Source organism: Pistacia vera, unplaced genomic scaffold (genome assembly GCF_008641045.1).
Source record: "Pistacia vera cultivar Batoury unplaced genomic scaffold, PisVer_v2 Contig206, whole genome shotgun sequence".
In the NCBI taxonomy this organism is placed as follows: domain Eukaryota; kingdom Viridiplantae; phylum Streptophyta; class Magnoliopsida; order Sapindales; family Anacardiaceae; genus Pistacia; species Pistacia vera.
This window is the reverse complement of record NW_022196009.1, coordinates 1,099,334-1,122,793: the sequence shown is the minus strand read 5'-3', so window position 1 is coordinate 1,122,793 and position 23,460 is coordinate 1,099,334. Positions and strand designations below refer to the sequence as shown.

At 34.8% G+C, this 23,460-nt stretch overlaps 1 pseudogene; it reads right to left on the bottom strand.

The window, feature by feature from the left end:
- Positions 1 to 629: 629 nt before the first annotated feature.
- Positions 630 to 23,460, bottom strand: part of LOC116129000 — a 43,483-nt pseudogene continuing 20,652 nt past the window's right edge.

Here is a 23,460-nt window from a genome sequence, read left to right as displayed (position 1 = left end):
TGAAATATATGTTCCACAGGAAACATATTAGAACTTTACCCTTTTGAATAAAATGGGTATAAACTTTGACATATCTGGAAGAAAATTTACAAGAAGGGCACTGATGTAGATTGATCTCAATAGCACATATATTTTTCATCCTCAAAGAGGTATCTTTGGTCATAACTATGTTTACAGAAACATATTGAGGCAAAACCTTACGTTTTTTATAAGAAAGAGAAGTTTGTTAATTATTGTGCTATTCTACTTAACATGTGACATGTAACCCCAGGAACAAACTTCATTTCTTAAGGAACATTTCTCTGAACTCATTATTTGACTTCGACTTCTCATCTTCCACTTCCCTGGCTTTTAGATTTGTCGAGGGGAAACTAAGTGGTCTGACGTTCCTTGGCATTGCAAATGTGTTCCTCCCCTTCACCTAAATGCTATCACTATGTTTATTAGCAGTAGAGTGTGGCGCTCTAGACTCCCTAAAAATCTGATTACTACTTGGCGCTACCATTTAACCTAAAGGAGTAAGAAAATAAAAGGTAGAAGTGGGAAACACAAACATGCAAACATCTATAGACTGCATTGCACACAAGCAAACACACACAAGTAATAACAAAGATAAAACATAATTCCACTTAGCCTACCATGTTCTCCAGAGGCACATGACCAGTAGAATTCTTTCTCTTTTGCTTCATATTTGATCTTGCAATGCTTATCCTCTTCCCAAGAATTTTTTTTGTTTTTTTGTTCTCTCCTATAGCTGCAGCAAGGTGTGCATCATCGGCAAAATCCAAATATGCGAGGCCCTTCAAAAATCAATCAGAGGATATTATAAATTAGTATGCAACGATCCCATACATATACTCTATAGTTTAAAGGCAAGCGGAATATGGGTAAATCTGTATGGCACTATGGTTGAGTCTCCTAAGCATATCACTTGCAAGCAAAATGAAAAAAATGCTCTTAGATAGTTAGACTCTTTAGACTTAGAAAATTAAGCAATTTTACCATAATTATGGAATTCAACGCTTCTGCAGGTTTATTTGAGACTGCATAATCCTCTGGAAAGGACATTCATCTTAAAACCAAAAGTGTAAGAACTAAATGATTTATTGACTGCATGCAAGGAAGAAATCAAATTGAAGTTTCAATGAGCACCCTTGAGAAATTTGATCAAAGAGAATGGACTGCAATTAGCAGTTTCTATCTCCTTGAAGCATCGGCCATGATGATCTCCCAATCTCATTAAAATTAGTTTCTTAGGGCTAATTTCTGTGGTACAGTCCACATTATGCATACATATGTTGAAGTTTAAAGGTCAGGCAATGTTAAATAAGGATTTGACTGTAAGACTGATGTGCACATGGAAGGTCAAGTGGATAGCTTCCCCTTTTTCATTTGAAGCATAAAGGACGAAGAACATTGACAAATAATGAATGAGAGCAACAGAGTCATACCCTTGACTTTTCGGTGAACTTGTCCTGCAGAATTCGAACAGATCCAACCCCACCAACATCGCTAAAAAAAATTTTCAGATCTTCAGAAGTTGCCTAAAAAAAATTTAAAACCATCAGAATTATCTCTCTGTATTTGCCTGTCCAATGTCAAAAAAAATAAAAAGCAATCTCTCTCTGAAGTGCAAGAGAATCTCTACTTGCCCTAAAGTTAATGTTTGATAAAAATGCAGTACATTTGTCAGTGTATACTTTGGCTCTACCAATGGTGGAGTCTTTGATGTGCTGATCATTTGGATGCTCTTCTAACTTGGGTTTTGCTTCTTCTACTTCGTTTTCTTTAGCTAAGTATGTGCTCGTCCCTTTTCTTTCCCATGCACTTTGTTTTGGTTTTGGGTAGTATTTTTCTGTCGCTTAGCTGGAGACTGTTCGTCAATCATGTTTGAATCTGTTACTCTTTCCATTAACACTTTTCTTATGCAACTTCTCTTTCTGATCTATTAGTTCAGGAACAGATTTGGCTTCCTACTGTAGCCTAAATAGTTGCAGCTCTTCCAAGCTGGGTGTAATCTGAGAAAGGGAACAAAGACAAGCATCTTTATGCATTGAGTTAAAATAGCAAGGATTGCATACATTCAATAAATACCAAGCAGGTGTATCATAATTCAGTAAAATCTTTAACTGTAACGCCCCACTTGAGGTACGTTGTTATTGTTTCCTCTTTCGCCCTTAATCGAGTTGGTTTTTGTTGTTATGGTTTGTTTGAGTGTTATTTTGAATGTTGCCCTGAAATTGGTTGAAGATAGAAGAATCTTAGTGAACCAAGCTTCGCCGGGGCGAAGAAGAATCTTCGCCGCGGCGAAGATGTGTTGAAACCAAGGGTGAAACTCTCTGGACAGTTTCGCCGCGGCGACAGAGGTTTCTTCGCCGCGGCGACACGCCGAATAAAATGTTGATTGAGTTTTAGATATTTACTTCCCTAAGGGTATTTTTTGACCTCTACCCCTATAGTAGGAAAAGTGGGGAGTTAATTGTAAGGATTTTTCATGGAGATATGTTGATATAGGGTGAGTTTGTAATAATCAAAGGATATGGATGAATTCCCAAAGAAGAATAAGGGCAAATGGGAATGACTGTGCTTATATTTCATTAAAAGGAATTAAGAGTTAGCAAACCCTCATTCTTCTTCTCCAAAACGCAACCCTTCATTCTTCTCCTCTCAACTTCTCTTTTCTTTTGTTCAAGGATTTCAAGGGTTTTTGATGATTTGGGTAAAAAGCAACCTAAGGCTTCCTAAGGTAAGGATTCCTTCTTAAGTTGTGTGATGGGTGAGTTTTGGTTATATTGGAGTTTGAGAGTTTTTATCTTTTTGGTTAAGAGTAGAGAAGAAGGTCAAGCTAAACAAGTGAAAGGAGGAATTGTGAAGTCTCTCCATAACAGGTAAGTAAACCCAACCCAAGTTGAGATTTATGAAATTTCTTGATTAGGGTTTTAATAGTAATGATGTATGTATGTGAAATACTGTGACATGCCATGTATGGATGTAAAATAGAGATTTCTAAGGTTTGAATGTTTATACCTTGCAAATATGAAATGGGTTGTTGGATTGGCAAGGTAGTTGAGATGGAATTGAGGGGTGTTATGGAACCCTCTTTGGAGTGTTTTGTTTGACAGGTTATATGACTTTGTGAAGGGTTTTTCCCCATTTTGGTGTTAAGAAAGTTTTAGAATCATGGCTATAATAGAGTTTTATAGTGCACATGAGTTGTTTGATGAAATGCCTAAAAGAGGTTTAAGGTGTAGTAATGAACCTTAATTCTTGCAACATTGCATGTTGGCACTCATAAGTGCATTGGTGAAGTTGAACCATCCATAGGCACTAGTTGTACATAGAAAAGTGACCAAGAAAGTGTAGGAAAATTTTGTATGCAATTGCTCTATGAGTAGAGAGCTTAGTGTGTACAATTACTCTAAGGGTAGAGAGCATTGAAAAATGCTACATGAAATGAATTAGAAGAGTAGTAAAGTTGGGATGATGCTTTGTGATCATCACCCGACCGTTATGAGAGTCGATTGATGCTTTGTGATCATCACCCGAATAGTCCTAGAGATGGGTCGATGCTTTGTGACCGTCACCCAATGAGTAATAGAAATGGGGTAGATGCTTTGTGATCACTATCCGATTATTATTAGATAGTGGGTTGATCTTTGTGATCACATCCAACGGCTATAGAAGAGCGGGTTGATGCTTTGTGATCATCACTCGTGTGACTAGAGACGGGTAAATGCTTTGTATCATTACCCAAAATTCATGAGGAACGGGTAGGTGCTAGGTGATCTCCCACCCGATAGTTAGTAGGAACCGAGTTGGTGCTTTTGTGATCCCTCACTCGGTAGTCACTAAGAAAGGGTTGGTACGTGTGAATTCCATTCGATAGCCATAAAGTGAGATGGTGCTGTGTGAACGCCTCCGGCCGTACCTCCGTAAGATGAGGCCCTGATGTTTTAGAAACAGAAATAGTATAAGGAAAGAATTAAGAGTTATTCATAGGGACAACAGATAGAGAGTTTTACTTACTGAGCATTATTTTGTGCTCACCCCGTTATTTTCCTTTGTGGATGCAGTTCTAGGTGACGATGCGGTCGGAGGGGCGTCGGCAAGCGAAGAGGATTAGCTACACCTGTTCCCCTATTTTGTCTTTTAAAATACATTTTTGTATACAGTACTCTTTATGTATAAAAGACACACGATTTGTAATGAAAAGAAAACTTTGGTTCCAATTTTCTATTGTTGTTATACATGCTTTGTTCTAGTTACAGTAGGTGTTACATAAACAATGTTACGTAACAACTTGACTTAAAAGCTTAAATTGATAGTTAAGCGATCAACAACCATACTTAAAATTTAACACAATCTCGTGCGCTGAATAGCCACAATCACAACTATAAATATAACATAAATACACATACAAGTTTATAATCTAAATAAGAGCCTATTTGTTATAAATTTTAAATAGCGTTTTATTTTCGAAAACAAGGAATATAAGGAATTTTATGAAAATACGTTTTTAGAAAAATAAGCTGAAATGTTTTCAAAACAATGTTTTTGCCTATAATCCAAAAAATTTGTGTAAAATTAGAAAACAAGAAAAATATCATTTCTCAGTCTTTATATAGTTTTTAACTTCAAAAACAATTTTTAATACCAGTTATATTTTTCAAATATTTAAAATATTGAGATAAAGCTTTTAAAATTTTTAATTGTAACTTAGTTTTTTAAAATTATTTTTTAATCACAAACCAAACTGGCCCAAATCTCATAAAGAGATTTAAAATACAAAATATATTTTCATATATTTAAAATTTAGAGATAAAACTTTAAAATTTTTAATTGTAACTTAGTTTTTCAAAATTATTTTTGAATTACAAACCAGACTGGCCCAAAATCTCATATAGAGAAATTTAAACATGAAATTAGGAGAAAACAAATCCTGATAATCTTTTTATTTCAATCTCTTAAACTAGATAAGACTTAGATAACTCTTAAATTGATCATATTCTAATCTAGAAATCCTACACTCCCCCTTAAGCTGATGAATAGATATTTATCATTCTCAACTTGGAAACCAGATTAACAAACAACTGTCTAGGCAGTCATTTTGTAAGAATATATGTTGTCTGCTGACTTGTAGGCAAGTAGGTAACACACAATAACTTATCTTCTATCTTCTCTTTGATGAAATGTCTATCTATTTCAACATGCTTGGTCCTATCATGATGCACTGGATTGTGTGCTATTCCAATCGCAACCTTGTTGTCACAGTACAACCTCATAGGGTCCGCACTTTTGATTTCAAGCTCTCCCGAGATTCTTCTTAGCCATATTAGTTCACAAATCCCATGAGCCATATCATGAAACTCAGCCTCAGCACTACTTCTAGCTACCATGTTCTACTTCTTACTTCTCCAGGTTACTAAATTTCCCCAAACAAGAGTGCAATAACCTAAGGTCAATCTTCTATCATCCACAGAACCAGCCCAGTCCGCATCCGTGAATGCTTCTACTTTCCTTTCATTCTTTTTACCAAAAAATAGCCCCTTCCCAAGGGTCATTTTAAGGTACCTTAGAATCCTACTCACAACCCCAAAATGTTTCTCTTGTGGGTTATGCATATGCTGACTCACTACGCTCACTGGAAAGGTTATGTCAGGTCTGGTATGAGATAGGTATATCAACTTCCCAACTAGCCTTTGATATCTACCTTTATCAACCAGAGCATCACAACTAATTTCCTCAAATTTCAAATTTGGTTCAATGGAAGTCTCAACTGGCTTGCAACCTAGCATACCTATCTCCTTCAGTAAATCCAGCACATATTTTCTTTGTGAAACTGAAATTCCCTTTTTACTCCTAGCAATCTCCATACCTAGATGTTAGAGTAGATGCCCTAGTGCCAATCAATTATTGTAGAATTGACTCTTTGTAATAATGTTCATTGATCAATAAAAGGCATTTTATTCTATATCATGTAAATCATCATTGTATGTATTGATATATGTCCTTAGAATGGTAGAATCATGACGAGGGTATCAAGTGTTTCAAATCTTGATAGTGAGAACCCTATGAGCACATATGGTGGCCATTCTAGAAACGTCTGTAGCCCTAGTATTGTTCTAAAGTAAGGGCACAAACAATACAGTAAGGCTATCATAGTGTTGAATGACCCTATCGAAAGGCAGTGACTAATCTCACTTGTCAAGGTTATTTGGTGACAACCTGGTGCAACACATGAGTGCTTGTTGTAGGCAAGTTCACTAGACTGACCCACCAGAGGATTCCATATGGATGGTAACCCTAGTGTCTATGGAACAAATCCTCTAACGAATGGTGGTGCATGTGATCCTTAGACTTGAGATCACTAGAGCGCCTTGTGCACTGATTGGTGTAGTTTGACTCTAGTCTAACATAGTTCTATTCAGAGCTGTCAATACGGTAGTGATTGGCTGCATCAAGGAGTGTATCAAGACTATGGTAGATTGACAAAGGATTCATCACACCCAAGTATGGGAGGATTTATCTCACGGCGCAATTCAGTAAATGGCAATGACACTAAAACTATGGCCACAGTGGGATTGAGTTGTTGCTCTATCTAGTTTATAATTCAGGTCATTGGTCTAGTAACTGAATACATAATATCGAGAGTAACCAAGGTTGACACTATTTTAACGTCTCAGTCTCGTCGAGATAACGTTTGATGAAAGGATTAGATTGTATGGTAACCATATCATTGATAGGTAGTTGTTTCACTGAATCTAAATCTATCAGGTGGCCATGATGCCTTGCTAGGGACCAATCTTGGTCTGTGTGTAGTGAGACGATTAATTGGTGTTAATCGTGATACTACACACTGTCGGTATGATAAGGAGCCTACGGGTCACACACATAAAAGATAATTTAAGAACGAGTTTAAAAGAAGGGCATTTTCGTCTTTTTAGGCAAAAGGGTATTTTGGTAATTTCGCAATGCAATTAAATTTATTAAGGTCGTAGCCTTTATTTAATTTGTTATTAAAATTAAATAAGTGAGATTACGTTCAAATATGTGTTCGCATATATTTATATAAATTATCATTATTGTTAAATGTTAATATATATATTAATTGAATTGAATTGAGATAATGATAAATTAAAATTAAAAATATCTTAAAGGGGTGTTTGGGTTGGAGCCCAAGCCCATTCCATGAAGGAATAGGGTATAGTGTGCACTATATAAGTGCACACTTTGTGAAATATTTTAAATTAACTCATTCAATCATTGATAGAAATTTTTCCAGCCCCTTTTCTCTTCTCACACCAGTTTTGCTTTTTGCTAAAATCAAATACATTTTGATTTTTCTTCTTGGTTCTTAAAGGCTAAAGAGGATCTAGCAGATCCCTCTTAATTCCTTGAGGTTGTCTTCGTGTGGACTACATTGGTTCGATCCTACACTTGGGTCGTAGCGAAAACCATTCCGAGACAAGTTGAAGGAGCCTCCAAACGTGGGTATGGTTTCTTAACTTTAAACTGGTTTTCTGCAGATTCGATTATAATGTATAAACTGTAATTTTTGTGCCCTAATCTTGGTTCTAAGGAACAATCTCGAATGTAAATTATTTTTGTTTTCCACTGCCATAGATGATCGTTTCCTTACACAAGAAAATACCTCAACTGCCCCAAGTCTTTCAATTCAAAATCCCAAGCAATAACCTTTTTAACAGCCTCCATTTCTTCAAAACTGTCTCCAGTAATTATAATATCGTCTACATAAGCAATTAGAATAGTAATCCTACCTACAGAGGTTTTAAGGAATCATGTATGATAACTCTGCCCCCAAGTAAACCATACCTCTTAACAGCCTTTGTGAATTTTTCAAACCAGGCCCGTGGAGACTGTTTTATTCCATATAATGATTTCTTCAATTTGCACACTTTTCCGTCCTTTCCACTCCCTTGAAACCCTGGTGGCATTTCCATGTATACCTCTGTTGCAAGTTCACCATTTAAAAACGCGTTTTTTCATATCTAGTTGTTGTAGAGGCTAGTCTAAATTTGTTGCAAGAGATGAGCACCTTGATAGTATTCAACTTAGCCACCGGAGCAAAGGTCACCTCATAGTCTACTCCATACGTTTGTATAAATCCCCTTGTCACCAGCCTTGCCTTATACCTTTCAACTGTTCTATCTACCTTATACTTAATAGTAAACACCCACTTGCAGTTCACAGTTGTTTTCCCTCTAGGTAAACTCACCAGCTCCCAAGTCTTGTTTTTTCTCAAGAGCCTCCATCTCCTTTATCATAGTCTTCCTCCACTTTTCATCCCCTAATGCCTCATGTATCAGTGCTGGAACCTTCACAGCTGAGAGATTAGTGGTGAATACCAAAAAATCATCTGCCAACTTATCATATGCCATATACTTAGCAATAGGATGCAACATACAGGATCTAACACCCTTCCTTAGTGCAACAGGTAAATGTAAATCATCATGCCCTGATTTAGACTCATCAGAAGATAGTTCTTCCTTACTTGTGACTGTGAATCACTGGTTTCTTCTGGTTAGCATGATTGCTCATGCAGATCATTAGATTTCCTTCCACTTTGATAGTCAGTTCTTCGAGAATAACATTGAAAACTCGGCTTATTTAATATCTCCCGACATCCCCTTGGTTGCAATCTTTCTTGAGAGTTTGGTTTGCCAAGAGTGGGCTATATAGTTAGAGTAGGACCTAAATTGGTAGGCTAACTATGAGACTAACTCATCCTTATGGGACTAGGCTAACCTATAGGAACCTAACCTGAATTAGGCTGACTAGGAGACTGACTCATTCTTATAGGACTAGGCTGACCTATAGGAAACTAGGTGACTTTGAACTTTGACCTAGACTGGGAGACTACTGAGAGTAACTCAAGTGTGGTTGTAAGGGTAACACTACTTCCCATGAATGACCTTCACAAACTCTCAAATTCTCCCCTGAAGGGAAGTGGAAGAATGGATGTGACTCAAAAAATGTAACATCACTAGAGACATATAATTTTCTCTTTATAGGACAATAGCACTAATAGTCATATAATTTTCTCTTTATAGGACAATAGTACTAATAGTCTTTCTATGTGGGAGAATATCCAAGCAAGATACATTTAATGGCCTAGAATCTAGTTTTCCTCTATTAGGAGACATAACATGTACAGAAGCAGTACATCCAAACACCTTTAAGAGTAAAGTATTTAGGATCCTACAACTAGGAAAGATCTTTAGCAAAGCCTCAAGAGGTGTATGAAAATCAAGAATTCTAGTAGGTAATCTATTTATCAAATATGCAGTTGTTAAAATCGCATGACTCCAAAAATACTTAGGTACATTCATGGTAAACATTAAGACTCTAGCTACCTCTAATAGGTGTCTATTCTTTCTTTCAGCTACCCCATTTTGTTGAGGGGATATTAACACAAGAGCTTTAATGTACAATCTTGTGATGTAACAGGTAGTTTCCTAGGATAAAGTGAAAATATTCCTTACCATTATCAGTCCGTAAAACCTGGATTTTTTCTCGAAACTGAGTTTCAACCATTGAATGAAAATTTTTGAACAATTAACCTACTTCAAACTTGTTTTTCATCAAGTATACCCAACATACTCTAGTGCGATCATCAATAAACATAATGAACCACTTAGACCCTACAATATTTGTAACTCTAGATGGCCCCCAAATATCACTATGAATTATTAAAAAAGCCTAGAACTCTTATATTTATGAGCTAGATAGATAAACTTGGTGTATTTTGCAAGTTGACAAGTTTCACACTTAAAAGAAAATAAACTTTTATTTCTGAATAACAATAGGTACAATTTTCGTAAATAAGGAAAGCTAAGGTGTCCTACTCTACTCTTATATCAGCCTATTGTGTTTCAAAAACTACTCCACTCCCTATGGTTTAAATGTGATTGCTTCATATATGCCATAATTTAATCAGAGTATTAGTAGCTCCAAAGTTTAAATTTAAAAAAATAAACATCATGGATTTTCAACTAGCATGACCCCTAGAGATACTATCATATATCATTTATGTATGATTTGGAAAAATTATAAAAAATGACATATTAAACCATTGTGGTTTTGGTGCCTGAGTAACCGGTTGACCTATTGCAAGGCTACTCTCTAAAAATATTCTCAGCTGCAGAGCATGATTCTATATTAAGAGTTCAAAAGATCTCCATAAATTGCCCTACTTGATAAACAACATTTTAACAACCTTGACTTAAGCCATTTGTCTGGTTTCAACTTCCATCAGCTGCAAAAAGAGAATAAAGAAAGAAATGTTTGAATTGCAGATGACAAATATCAATTGATTAAATAAAGTTGCATCGTATACTACTAAAAGCAACAATTTTCAAAAAAAAAAAAATTAGGAAAAAACCAGTTTAGAAACATTCAAATTCAAATTCTATCCATAAATCAATCTAGTATAATTGAAAGCAAGTAATGTAAAAGAATTATGCCTCTGAAGCTGTCCCACTAAATCTTATACTGTAGCATCTCCAGTAGACTGACCTAGCTTTTGAATTTCCATAGCTATATAACCTTGCCAAGCTTCCAACATTGACCCACTGCACAGACAAAAAGCAAGTTATACGGAAAAAAAAATACAAAGATGAATCATAAATCAATCATATTGAACTATACAGGATAAGACAAAGAAAATGATGAATGGGCCAAACCAGATCTTTACCAGGCTCTCCCAAACACCCAAAGCTGCAGCCAAATTTAGCTCCAAACGAGCCGAATAAGCATACAAATGCAGCAAACCATCTATATTCTTCATCTGCTGAGATCACTAATCTGATGCGCACTGAAAGGAAGAAACTGCAAATTTAAGTATTCAAGTATATATAATACATCCAATCATACAGAGCCTACAATTTCGATGGTACACTAAAGAGACATTAGCCTAATTGTTTATAAACACAAATATTGAAGACAACCATTATACAACAACGATGTATCGGTTGAATATGACATGCAACTTTTATAAATTCACAGATCCATAAAGATATCTTCCGTGCATGCAACTCCCATGCTGAATGAGAAATTTTTTAGTGGAGGACACTATTCCATGACAAAAAAAGTAACAAAGGTAACAATCTAGCAATTAGCAAAAGCATCTTGGAGAACCGAGACTTATGTACTGTAATTTCTACATAAAGTGGTTATAATGGTACTATAACAGCACACTAAATGAAGTAAATTAATAGACTTTTCTTCGAAGTCTAAGGTTAGAAGCATTTGATACACGTTCGTAAGAGATCTATGCCTGGACCCTGAAAGAGTAGACTAGCTACAAGGTCCACATTTTCTTCATCCAAAATTCACCATGAATAAAGCATCTACAAATGTCTTGAGAAGCTTCAAGTTCTTGACATCAAGTAAAAACAATTTTAACAAGGAAAAATGAACATTATACATATGCGAACCTGAAAGATTTCCCTTATCAATGGAAAATTTAGTTCATCCTCTTCTGCTCCAGGCAAAAGGATTCTTCGTCTCAAACCATCCACTCGAGTGAGGAATAAGTTTAGGTATTGAAACAAAGAGGGCCCAATTAACAAAGATCTTTAATGCATAAAATGTAGATGAAACAATAAAAAGTTACAAAGAGCAGTAAGTCAAGCCTGCAAATGAGAGAAAAGAATATCTTTACCTCCTCAATGGTCGAAAAAGTCCATATAAGGGACTTCTCAAAGACCTGAATTGTAATAGCTGCTTCATACTAGTATACTCATAAAAATACATAAAGTAAAATACATTTATATTAGCAAACGTAGATAGGCCCAAAATTTTTTTTTAATACATATAATCATTCTTTATACAAAATAAGGTATCATTTGTATAAGTTATCAAAAATAGTGGACAGTGTAGCTATTGCTCCTCGCTTGCCGACGCCCATCCGACTGCGTCCTTACCTAGATCCTGCAAACACAAAGAGAAACAATGGGGTGAGCACAAAATAATGCTCAGTAAGTAAATCCTCTTCTCGTCTGTCCCCGTAACTCTTTTTCTTAATTCTTTCCTTAAACTTTTCTCATCTCATTTATTTTCTCTTTCTGTTTCTCTTTTTCACACAGCTCACTTTTATTAACTTTCTGTTTCTCCTCCACATAGCTCTTTTCTATTAACTTTTTGTTGTATGTCACGGCCTCATCTTATTGGAGGCACGGCTGAGTGGAGATCACAAAGCACCCACCCACTCTTCGTGACTTCTACTCATGCTCTCTCTTTATTCTTTCTCATGTTTGCTCATTCTTTCTCACTTGAATGTCACGGCCTCATCTTACCGGAGGCACGGTCGAGTGGAGTTCACGAAGCACCAACCCACTCTTCGTGACTTTCGGGTGGAGATCACAAAGCATCAACCCATTCTTCATAACTTCCAAGTGGAGTTCACAAAGCACCAACCCACTCTTCGTGACTTTCGGGTGGAGATCACAAAGCACCAACCCATTCTTCATAACTTTCGGGTGGAGTTCACAAAGCACCAACCCATTCTTCATAACTTCCAGGTGGAGTTCACAAAGTACCAACCCATTCTTCATAACTTTCGGGTGGAGTTTACAAAGCACCAACCCATTCTTCATAACTTTCGGGTTGAGTTCACAAAGCACCAACCCATTCTTAGATTTTTCTCATTCTCTTTACTTTTAGAGTAGCCCATTCACAAAGTTCTCTACTCTTTCTCAAACTAATTCTCAATGCACAATTAATGCATAAGGATGGTTTATGCTTAAAGTTTCTTACTTAATGCACTTATGAAATGCACAAATGCAATATTGCATCAAAACAGTCATTCTGTGCAGGTCACACTCAAGAAGGCATAACTTGAGTTATACACATCGGATTGCTACGATTTTGGTCTTGTTTTAAAGTTTAGAGACAGAGCTACAACTTTTAAGTTTTGGTCTCGACCCAGTTCAATCTGTAAGATGCCCAAAAATCACACAGAAAGTCACGGCTGTGACAGGGCAGTTTGGTAGCATGTTTTCACTTAGGCATTTCATCAAGCAACTAATGTGCATACGAGAACTCTACTTTACTATAAATTTTCTTCTCTTCTTAACCATCCAAAATGGGAGGAAAACTCCCTCATATAGTCATAATTCCTGCCAAGGAAAACACTCCCAAAAATATTCATACAAACTCCTCCAACTTCAACTCAATTTCAATCTCTCTTCACACATCAAACACTTCTCATAATTAAAGTGTATTCAACAACCACAAAGCAAATATTCATCTCAACTCAATTCTCAATAACATAACATATGCATATTTAAAAGAAATCTCTACTCACTTGAATTCTTAAATTTTAGCTTGAGTTGGATTTTGAGTGGAATTTACGTACCTTGTGCTTGAGTAGTCTCTCCTAAGCTCTCTACTCTTGTTGGATTCCAATCTTCTCTTAACCCTAAGCATAAACTTCATAAGAACTCAACTTTTACACAAATAAAACATAGATAGAGAGCATGAATTCTTACCTTTTGATGCCTTGAATCAAAACCTTATGAAAATCTACTCAAAAGCCCTCAAATTCCTAGGAGAAGTGAATGAAAATTTGAGAGAAAAAAGGAGAAGGAGTGTGGGGGGTGGAATGAACGAAAATAAGGGTTTCAAACCCTTAACACTTTAATTTATAACCACACTTTCCCGTTTTGCCCTTGCTCTTTCTTAAAAATTCCATCTATGTCCCTTACTCAATTACCATAATGCCCTCATTTTTAATGCATTCTCTATGAAATTCTATCTCTTTTCACTCCTCACAATTTCAACTAATTTTGAATGAAAAGACCATTTTACCCCTAATAAAAATTTAAGGGATTTTCTTCACATTTTTCTCAAAATAACTTTAACAAAAATTCAACTAAGGGCCAACCAACCAATATTAACAATATATCAACCCAAATAACAGCAAAACAATAAACCTTCAAGCAATACACTATAACTTAGCTACATACCTCAAGTGGGGCGTTACATGATATGATATAAAAATATTTTTAAACAACAAAAGTAAACCTCTATATTTGTAAAAGGAGCAGAATGAAATTCCAACACTAAAGTTTGTGAAACTTCATTGCTCTTAAGCTACTTATAACAATCTCTCATAATTCGCAATAGGTGAAGGGTAACAACTGAAACTTATAGTAGATATCTCTTTCTCAGGTGCATGGCAACATTCCAAAGCGAGCAAAGATCGAACCCAAAGATCACCAACCCAAGGACAATTTTTCCTAGCCCTGGAATGAACATCCCGCACAATATTTCCTACCTAAAGGGAAAAATAGATGATTAATTGCTAAAATTACAAATACCTGAAACAAAAAGAATTGAAAAGAGAAAAGGTTTTGTCCAAATGGCGAGTATAATCAAGCCATATATCACTTGATAAAGGAAACTCGGTAATAGCATGTTCATAGAGAAGTTGAACACAAGCTGGATCTCCAAAAGACTGATCAAACTTCAAGTAGATCTGCAAAAATTTCAAATTAAAATAATAGTATTAACACTTTAAAAGAGGGGAAAAAAAAAAGTAACCTATTGCCACATTGCAAGTTCTTATGCAACCCCCCACCCCCAGGAAAAGAAGAAGAAGAAGAAAAGAAGATCGAAAGTTTAGATAAACTGAGTACTTATATTAGAAGCAAGAAAGACCATACGAAATTGAAATTATAATGAAATTTCAACAGCAACTTTGTTGATAAACAACTTGACCTAAAAGCTTAAGCTTGAAAAGGCAAGGGCACAACAATGGTATTTAGCTTTGTTACAGACATCTTCACATGTTACATAAACTAGTCCCAAATTCAGATAGGAAGACCAACCCAAGTATAGCAGGATGTAATAGAGGGGAGACTCAAATCATGACCTCTACATTAATATCATATTAAGTTACCATTTAACCTAAATGCTTAAGTTATCATGTAAGAGCCCATCATTATCATTTAGCTGTCTAAAACAATATTTGATAGTAAATGTTATATACTGTGAATTGTTGAAATTTTTCGGAGTTAGATATATCCTACCTTGCAATCTGTTCTTCAAAATCACCTCGAGCATTATACATCTCCAATGCCTTTTGATAAGCAGAGGCAACAATAGAAGGAATCCTATCTAAATCACCTGATTCAACATCTAGAGCAGTCCCCAATTGCACCTCCCAAGACTTGCAGGTGAGCAGGCTTGACTTTACGTTAGCAAGGGGAACAGACAACTGACGGTGAAATATACTTCGGATGTGCTGAAGCTGTTTTTCTTTTTCCTGCAAGAGAGCAGTAATTTTCCAAATGTAAATTTTGAAAACAGATACTTTTTCTGGGTACATAGCACTTCATAGGGAAATGAAAGAACAAAATTTATGAACTATACATAATGACAAAAAGAAGAAAAAAGGTTTATAAAATAAACAGGGCATGCAACTTGAGCCATGGTTCTAGGAAATATAAAGGAAGACACACATAAGCGTTATTAACTAATCAAGTAAATTGATTAAAAGAATGCATCCCCTTTAGGCACATATTCTAATAAGTTTCTAATATATATATATTATAAATTATCACCTTAATTTGGTCTCATCTATCGTATGGAGAATGGCTTGCTCAAATTCCCTGTATGCTTCCCATATTTTACTGCCTTCAGCAACATGCAAACCAGAAGTAGTTATAGCACGCTCAAAGAGATTTCTTCCCTTTGCAATACCATCAAGTGAAAATTCACGTACAGATGGATCATATTCTTGCACAAATCTCAAGCAGTCACACCAAAGTGAGACAAACTGCACCAGAACAAGTTATAATCGTTCAATTTTAAAGAAATACTTAGTTAAAGGAACTCCAAAGAACGGAATTAATATTTTTATCCCCTGATTCCACATATGTGCAAATTCTGACTGAAAGTAGGAAGAACTTGATTTCCCACAAAAAGTAGGGAAAAAGATGACAACATGCAATTAAAACTTCCAAAATGTACTACCACTTAAAAAAATAGATTTCCATTCCCAAGAAGTTTGAAAAAGTTTATCCTATCGCCTAATTTGATAGAAAAAATTGATGATGCATCAAAAAGGAACCATGTGTCTTTAAATACCATCACAAATGTAAGAATATTGATATCCATTCTGAATAGTGAAGCCTACAATCATCTCTACCATACAAATGAAACTAATAAGCCATTTTGTCATCAGTAATTACTTATTGGAATAATTCAGCCAGTCAAAAGTCATAGATCTGGCAAGCTGAATTTTTTAATCAGAAAGTTATTTTTAGGAAAATAACTAAAAATACCACAAATGAGAATTCTTAAGATCACTATGTTTTAATCCATAAATCAACGCATAAAGTAATTCAAAATCCATAATGATAACAAAAACCTACCAGATAATCAAAAAATCCTCTTTCATAAATCTTCTCAATCCCCAGAAATGCCTCAGGTCTGCAAAGTTGAAGTAAAGATTTAGCAAGAAACTACATTTAGCTAGACAGAGCGATAAAATCTTAAAGTATACCCAAAGCTTTAGTATCAGTCATGCAGAACAAGAAAATATCAAAATCTTAAAAATTTAGCTAACCGCCCTTTTATTTTTTTGCTTTGGTGGTAACTATCATCAGGAGGTACACTTACTGATTTTCAACATTGAGCTTCATGTTTTGGAGAAACTAATATACTTATATACTAAGAGAAATGAGTTTTGCAAGATGGCAAGCAGGCTGTCCATAAAAGCAATGATAAAAGGGAGCTCAATATCTATAAACAAACAAAATATTAGACAACCGCAAATTATCAAAAAGCAACCTCCCAAGTCAACCATCACTGCTTCCTAGTTGCAACATACAAAAAAAAAAAAAGGAAGAAAGATCAAAACTTCATTTCTTTTACTCAATTAAGCCGACATTTGAGCTAAGGCTCAGTAGATAGAAGTCACATAAACTTGAATTCAACATCGTTTTCACCATTTAAACCCCAAAAGATAATCACTTCCTCCTTTCAAACGAATCCATTTGATTTTTCTCTTTATACTCTCGTTAACCATAAACCCTAAGCGATCAAAATTTGATCAAGAAACCAATAACAAGAACACAAAATGCAAAAACTAAAACATACCCAGTTGAAATAGAAGCTTCATCTCGAGCCCACTCTTGCCACATAACAGGAGTCAATGGAAAAAATCTCATTCATAGCTTCTCTTGCTTGTCTCAGCTTCTCAATCTCACCCATCTTCCTCAAAACCCTTATGTACTAAAACCGCCAACCAAAAAAAATAAAAAAGCAAAACAATGTTATTACTAAAAACAAAATTCCAAGAACTAGGTATTGAAATTCATATTCAAATTGATATAAAAACATACTTTAACATGGACTTCATAGTTAGAGGGCTCATTGGCGAGCTGGGACTCGATAATTTTTGTTGTGCTTCACCTTCTGAGTCTGAGTATGAGTCCGAATCACTTGACTCTCTCTAGTCTAGAGAGTTGGGCTCTGTTGCTTCTGCATTTTCGTTAGTATCCGCCATAGTCATGTCTATGTCTTCTTCTTCTCTGGTTTTTGGTGCTAGGATTTGATCTTCTGGTTCCATTCTTCTGCTTCATTTGCTCTGTGTTTCTCTCAAGTGTATTGAAGGGTTGGGTTTACTGAACATATGAAAGTGTTTGTTGAACCTTCTTCGTACCGTAACCAAAATAAAGCATTTGGGTAGCTGGATGAACTTTTGTAGGACTTTGCTCCGAAAAAAGTCTAATACTCACTAAAGTTTTATCACATAAACTTTAATTTTGCTTTTGGACCAGAAATTGAGGAAGCTCGTTCAAACATTCACGATAATTTTTAGCCTTCATTAGTAGCTGCATGCCTAAGGACATTGTACATTCAGTCGGCTTCACATTTTTCTCCGCCACCTTATGAAGGAGTTCAACAACTTTTGGTATCTCAATATTCTTGAGGAAATCAAACATAAGAGTAGTAAATGTGACTACATTTGGAGCACAACCTTTTTCCTCCAAATATGACAACAACTCATTTGCCATTTCTAGTTGTCCATTTTTACACAGCCCATTGATCAAAATGCTATATGTTACAATGTTTGGCACTAGGTTTCCTTGAAGAAGAAAATTTTTCAAATAGGTCCCAAGTAGTTTTGAATATCCCTGTTTTACATAATCCATCAATGAGGGAACTCAAACCTTCAATGCTAACTGCAAACTTATTATTTACTAGAGTATTGAACATTTCCACCGCTTCCAAAACACGTCCATTCTTGCAAAGTCCATCAATGAAAACATTATATGTCCAGGAATTAGGAAAAGCATCGTTAAGTCACATCTCACCAACTAAATTCCGTGCATCTTTCACCTTAGCTATAAGAAAAAAGCCAGTTAACAAGGTGTTATATGTAATCACATTAGGCCTAATTCCTTTTGAAATCAACTCTCGATAAAGACTAAGAGCTTCATTGACTTCTTTATTCTTGCAATACCAATTGATTAAAGTATTGTAGCAAACAACATTAGGTATATACCCGTTTCTAGTTATAAAATCAAACAGCTCCCTTGCATCACCAATTCTATCTGCCAAGCAATACCCGTCTATTAAAATGGGGTAAGTATCAATGTTAGGAACCACACCCCTTTGAATCATATGTTCCAAAAATAGTTGTCTAGCCTTCTCAACCAATCTAGCCTTACAAAGACCATCAATTATAGTATTATAAGTAACAACATATGGCCTAAAAATAACACCAAATTCTTTATTCCCATTAACCATCTCTTCATGAAACTTAATGGCAACACTTATTTTCTCTGTTTTACACAATCCACCAACCAAAGTGTTGCAAGTGATCACATTAGGCCTACAACCAACAACAATCATTTTCTTAAACAATTTCATTGATTCCATAATCTTTCTCTCTACACACAGACCTTTAATCAAACAAGTAAATGTCATGGTATTTGGGCTAAAACCCAACTTCAAAATCGCACCAAAAACCGCATAGCCATTAGAAACCCTTTCAACATTACAGAAGCAATTCATCAAAATATTCAAAGATATAAAATCCGGAGACAACCCAGTTGAATTCAATAGCTTATAAAGCGAAATCACTTCATAATAATGCTTCTTCTTAGCTAGTGCACTAAACAAAGTAGTGAATGATGAAATTGGAGAAATGGGTTTCGTATTAATCATGTAATAAAAAAAGTACAATGCTTCATTCAGAATAAAGCTACATGATCGACAATTTTCTTTGAGGAATTTAGCAAGTGAGGATCGTTCCAGGGGTTTTTCCAAAGAATATAAAACTTCATTTTTGGAGCTTGAAGACGTGAGGTTTTGTAAGTGAGCTAACAAAAATAAAACATTAACTTTTGGAGATGGGTTTTGAGAGATTGAAGCTGAACGAAATAGGGATCTCAAAGCCATGTATGAAGAGTGTTTTTTAAGGTCGTTTTTCTATAGTAAGTTTATTGCAAAATGCAAATGCATTTAACTAATTAAAGAGAAATGTTTTGACAAATTTCATAAACAACCTTCATGATTTCACTTAGCACCCTGAAGGTTAAAAATGTAAATCCACCTTCAGGTGCTTTTCAGTTTGGCTTTTGGAATATTTTTTTTACCTTTTTTATTTATAATTTACAATGATATTAAAAATATTTCTTTTTTTTATTTGTTCTTAGAACTTTTAAATATACCAAAATTGATATTTCACATAATTGAATGTGATGTATTAAAAATTCAAGGGATATTTTTTTTTTACTTTTTAGAAGTTATATGAATAATGTTTCGTTATCATATTAACAAGATTATCACCCTAACTATCTATATATAAGTCTTGAGATATAGGGTATATGATAGCCCTTTTGAAGAGGTAGAATTCCTTTATTTTGAGATGTAGGAAGATTGTCCGACACGTGGTTGCATTTGATTGGTGATGATGTGGATTCTTTACATTTGGCTATATGTTATTGGTGATGATGTGATGAGTTGGATTCTTTGTTACATGTGGCTTATTAATGACACATATTAATAACTTTAATCATTGATATCTCACATTCACATTAAATATTTTCATTTATATATAAATAAATTTATATGAATGTAGAGTGATTTATACATTATATGTGTTTGATATTAATGTGAAGGGCTAGAGATATTCATGTGAATATGAAGGGTTTGATAAGTTTTATTTTTGATACATTGTATGTGTTATGTGTTGTTGTTTATGCGGAATCAATATAAAGGGTTAAATGAGAAAATATTGATATTAGAAAGTTGGGCATATGAAAGGTGTAATTAAATCTTTATCAATTAATTGCAAAATTTTTACATTCACTTTTAAATCTATATATATTTATTTATGTGAGGATTGGTACCATAATGTAGAGATGAGAAAGAAAAACAAATATTTCTTTTGTCAGTGCTCAATTTCTAATTTGCAACTTGCTTAATTTGTCAGAACCCAGAACTTGGAGAGACGCAAATTATCAAGAACAATGAAGATCAAGTTAGCTCATTGTTCTTGCCAGAAGAAGATGGGAGTTCAGGTGTTTTGGCAGAATCAAAGTTTGAGATATTTTCTCTACTGTCAAGTATACAATATTGTTTTTATAATGTTTTACAAATATAAAGTGATGTTGGATATTTAATTGTAGTTGTGCTTTTGTTGTTGTTGTTGTTGTTGTTGTTGTTGTTGTTGTTGTTGATGATAGTTTTGTAATGTTGTTGCGTAAAATTTAATTGTATTTCTTTGTTTATTTGGAATTTTTCTTTTTTCAGTGGAATTGTCCTTTAATTATTATCTCCATCTTTTTCATATTCATTTTCATCTGTTTCAGGAAAATCAAGTGATGATGACTTGCGAGGATTGGTATCATTCGACAATTTCAGGATGAACATGCGAGGATTTGTGCCATAAAAACGAATTCAATTTAGTGATAAGAAAGGAAAACAAATATTGATATGTTGTTTTAATTGTAATTGTTCTATCTTTTTTGTTGATATTTTTTTTTATCTTACATACATATATCATGAAAAAAGGTTGTTATTGAATATAACTAATTTTATTTGTTTAACAAATATCAACTGATGTTTGATGCCAAACCATGTAACTTTAGTAAACCATTTGTAATATGCCGAACAATTTTTATTGTCTTTAAAAAAAGATGCAATCATTGTTATTATCTTTTAAAAAATCCACTATTTAAACTACTATTGGTAATTCAAAAAATATGCTTCATAATATTCAATTGAAATAATATGCCTATTACTTTTTGGGATCAAGATACTGGGATTTATAATTTTTATAATTTTTTTAGTTAATTTTAAGATGATCCATAAATAATGCATCTTATCAATTTAACGTGTTGAGAGACATTGAGTCAACATTAAAAGTAACTACACCTTTAACTTTTCTCTTAACAATATTAAATAAACGTCTTATAAATAGTATCAAAATTTAAATCACGAAATCACAATGCTTTGCCTTTTATATGAACTTTCTTCTTATTTTTGGGAAACTAATGATGAGTTTACTTAACAAAGTGAAGAGCTTTAGGGTTTGTTTGACAAGTACTCAAACATGGGTTCTCTTTACTAGAATTGAGATTGCCAAAAAGTAGTGACCACCACCAATGAGGGTATTATTCTTGCTAACTTCATACTCATTAACTTCTTTTACCTTTTTCTCTTTCTCCGCATATGAATTGAGATGATGATAATTTTTATTCTTCAGAAAGTTTTGACAACTATGTATTGTAACGCCCACATGGAGGTACGTAATTTAATTTATACTCTTATACCTTTAGTTGATTTTTGCTAAAGTTATTTTGAGAAAATATGAAGAAAATACCTTAAACTTGCATTAAGGGTAAAATGGTCTTTTCACTCAAAATTAGTTGAAAAAGTGGGGAGTGAAAAGAGATAGAATTTCATGGAGAATGCAATAAAAATGAGGGCATTATGGTAATTGACTAAGGGACCATAGATGAATTTTAAAGAAAGTGCAAGGGCAAAATGGGAATTAATATATAATTTTATGTTATATCAAGGATTGAAGAGTGAAACCCTAGCCACTCTTCAACCCATTTCAAGCCACCTTCTCCTCCAAATCCTCCCAATTTCTTCATTCTTTTCAAAGAAAATTCAAGATTTTGGTTTTTTAAGTGGATTTTCAATCCCAAGCAACTTTAGGTAAGATCATGCACTAAGAAGTGATTTTTCATTTTTAAACTATTGAATTTTGATGGTTTGTGCTCATAGGATTTAAGTAAAAAGGAGTTTGATCAAAGAAGATTCTTAAACGGTTGGATTGCTCGTATCAAAGGTAGTGTAAACCACCCAAGTTAGATTTGAGAAATCAAGTGTGTAGAGATTTTACATCAGTATATGCTTATGATTTTGAGAATGCTGATGAAACTGATGAATTATTGATGAGTTTGATGATTATTGATGAATAGAATTTAGCCATGAGAAGTGGTTTTGGTTGTATGATGATTAATTGAAGTTTGTTGAAGTTAGAAAGAGTTGAGTAGAATTTTTGGGAGTGTATTGTTTTGGACAGGTTTAGTAATTGTTTAAGGGAGTTTTACTCCAATATTGGTGCTTGAGAATGTAACGGATAGCATGGTGGGCCCCACTCTACCCAACCGCTTCACGCACGCATCCTTCACGGCAGGTATTGTTACCCCCCCCCCCCCCAAGGTTTCTTCGCCTCCCACACCACTCGAAACCATGCCCAAGCGGCTATAGGCAAATGGGAAGCATGGTGTGTACCATTGGGCTACCAGGAAGGATTGTCAGGTTAGAGGTTCAGTCTACCTTATTGGAATAAAAAAGAAAAGCAAGTAACCAATGAGTGGTGTCAGAAAATAGTTCAGCAGGTACATGAGGGCAAGACATCAAAGTTTCAGTTGTTGGATGATGTACTCCGTATTAGGAGTCAGTTGTTTATTCCTCGGGATGATAAGTTGAGAAAGAGAATCCTTATAGAGCTCACGACACACCGTACATGCTCATCCTAGAGCAACCAAGATGTATCAAGATTTAAAGAAAGGTATGGTGGCCAGGAAGAGAAAGATATTGCAGAGTTTGTAGTTAAATGCCTAACGTCAGCAAGTGAAAGCAGAACAACAAAGGCCATCAGGGTTGCTTCAGCCACTTAGTATTCCTGAATGGAAATGGGGAGTATTTCGATGGATTTTATTACCGGTCTCCCTGAGTGCAGAAAGGATATAATGCTATAGGGTGATAGTAGACAAATTAACTAAATCAGCCCATTTTCTTCCAGTAAAGGAAAGTACCACTTGGATCAATTGGCTCAGATGTATGTTAAGGAGATAGTGAGACTTCATGGGGTACAAGACAATAGTATCAGACAGAGATGCCAGATTGTCTCAGCTTCTGGATGAGTTTGCAGGGAACTTGGGTACCCGATTGGCCTTTAGT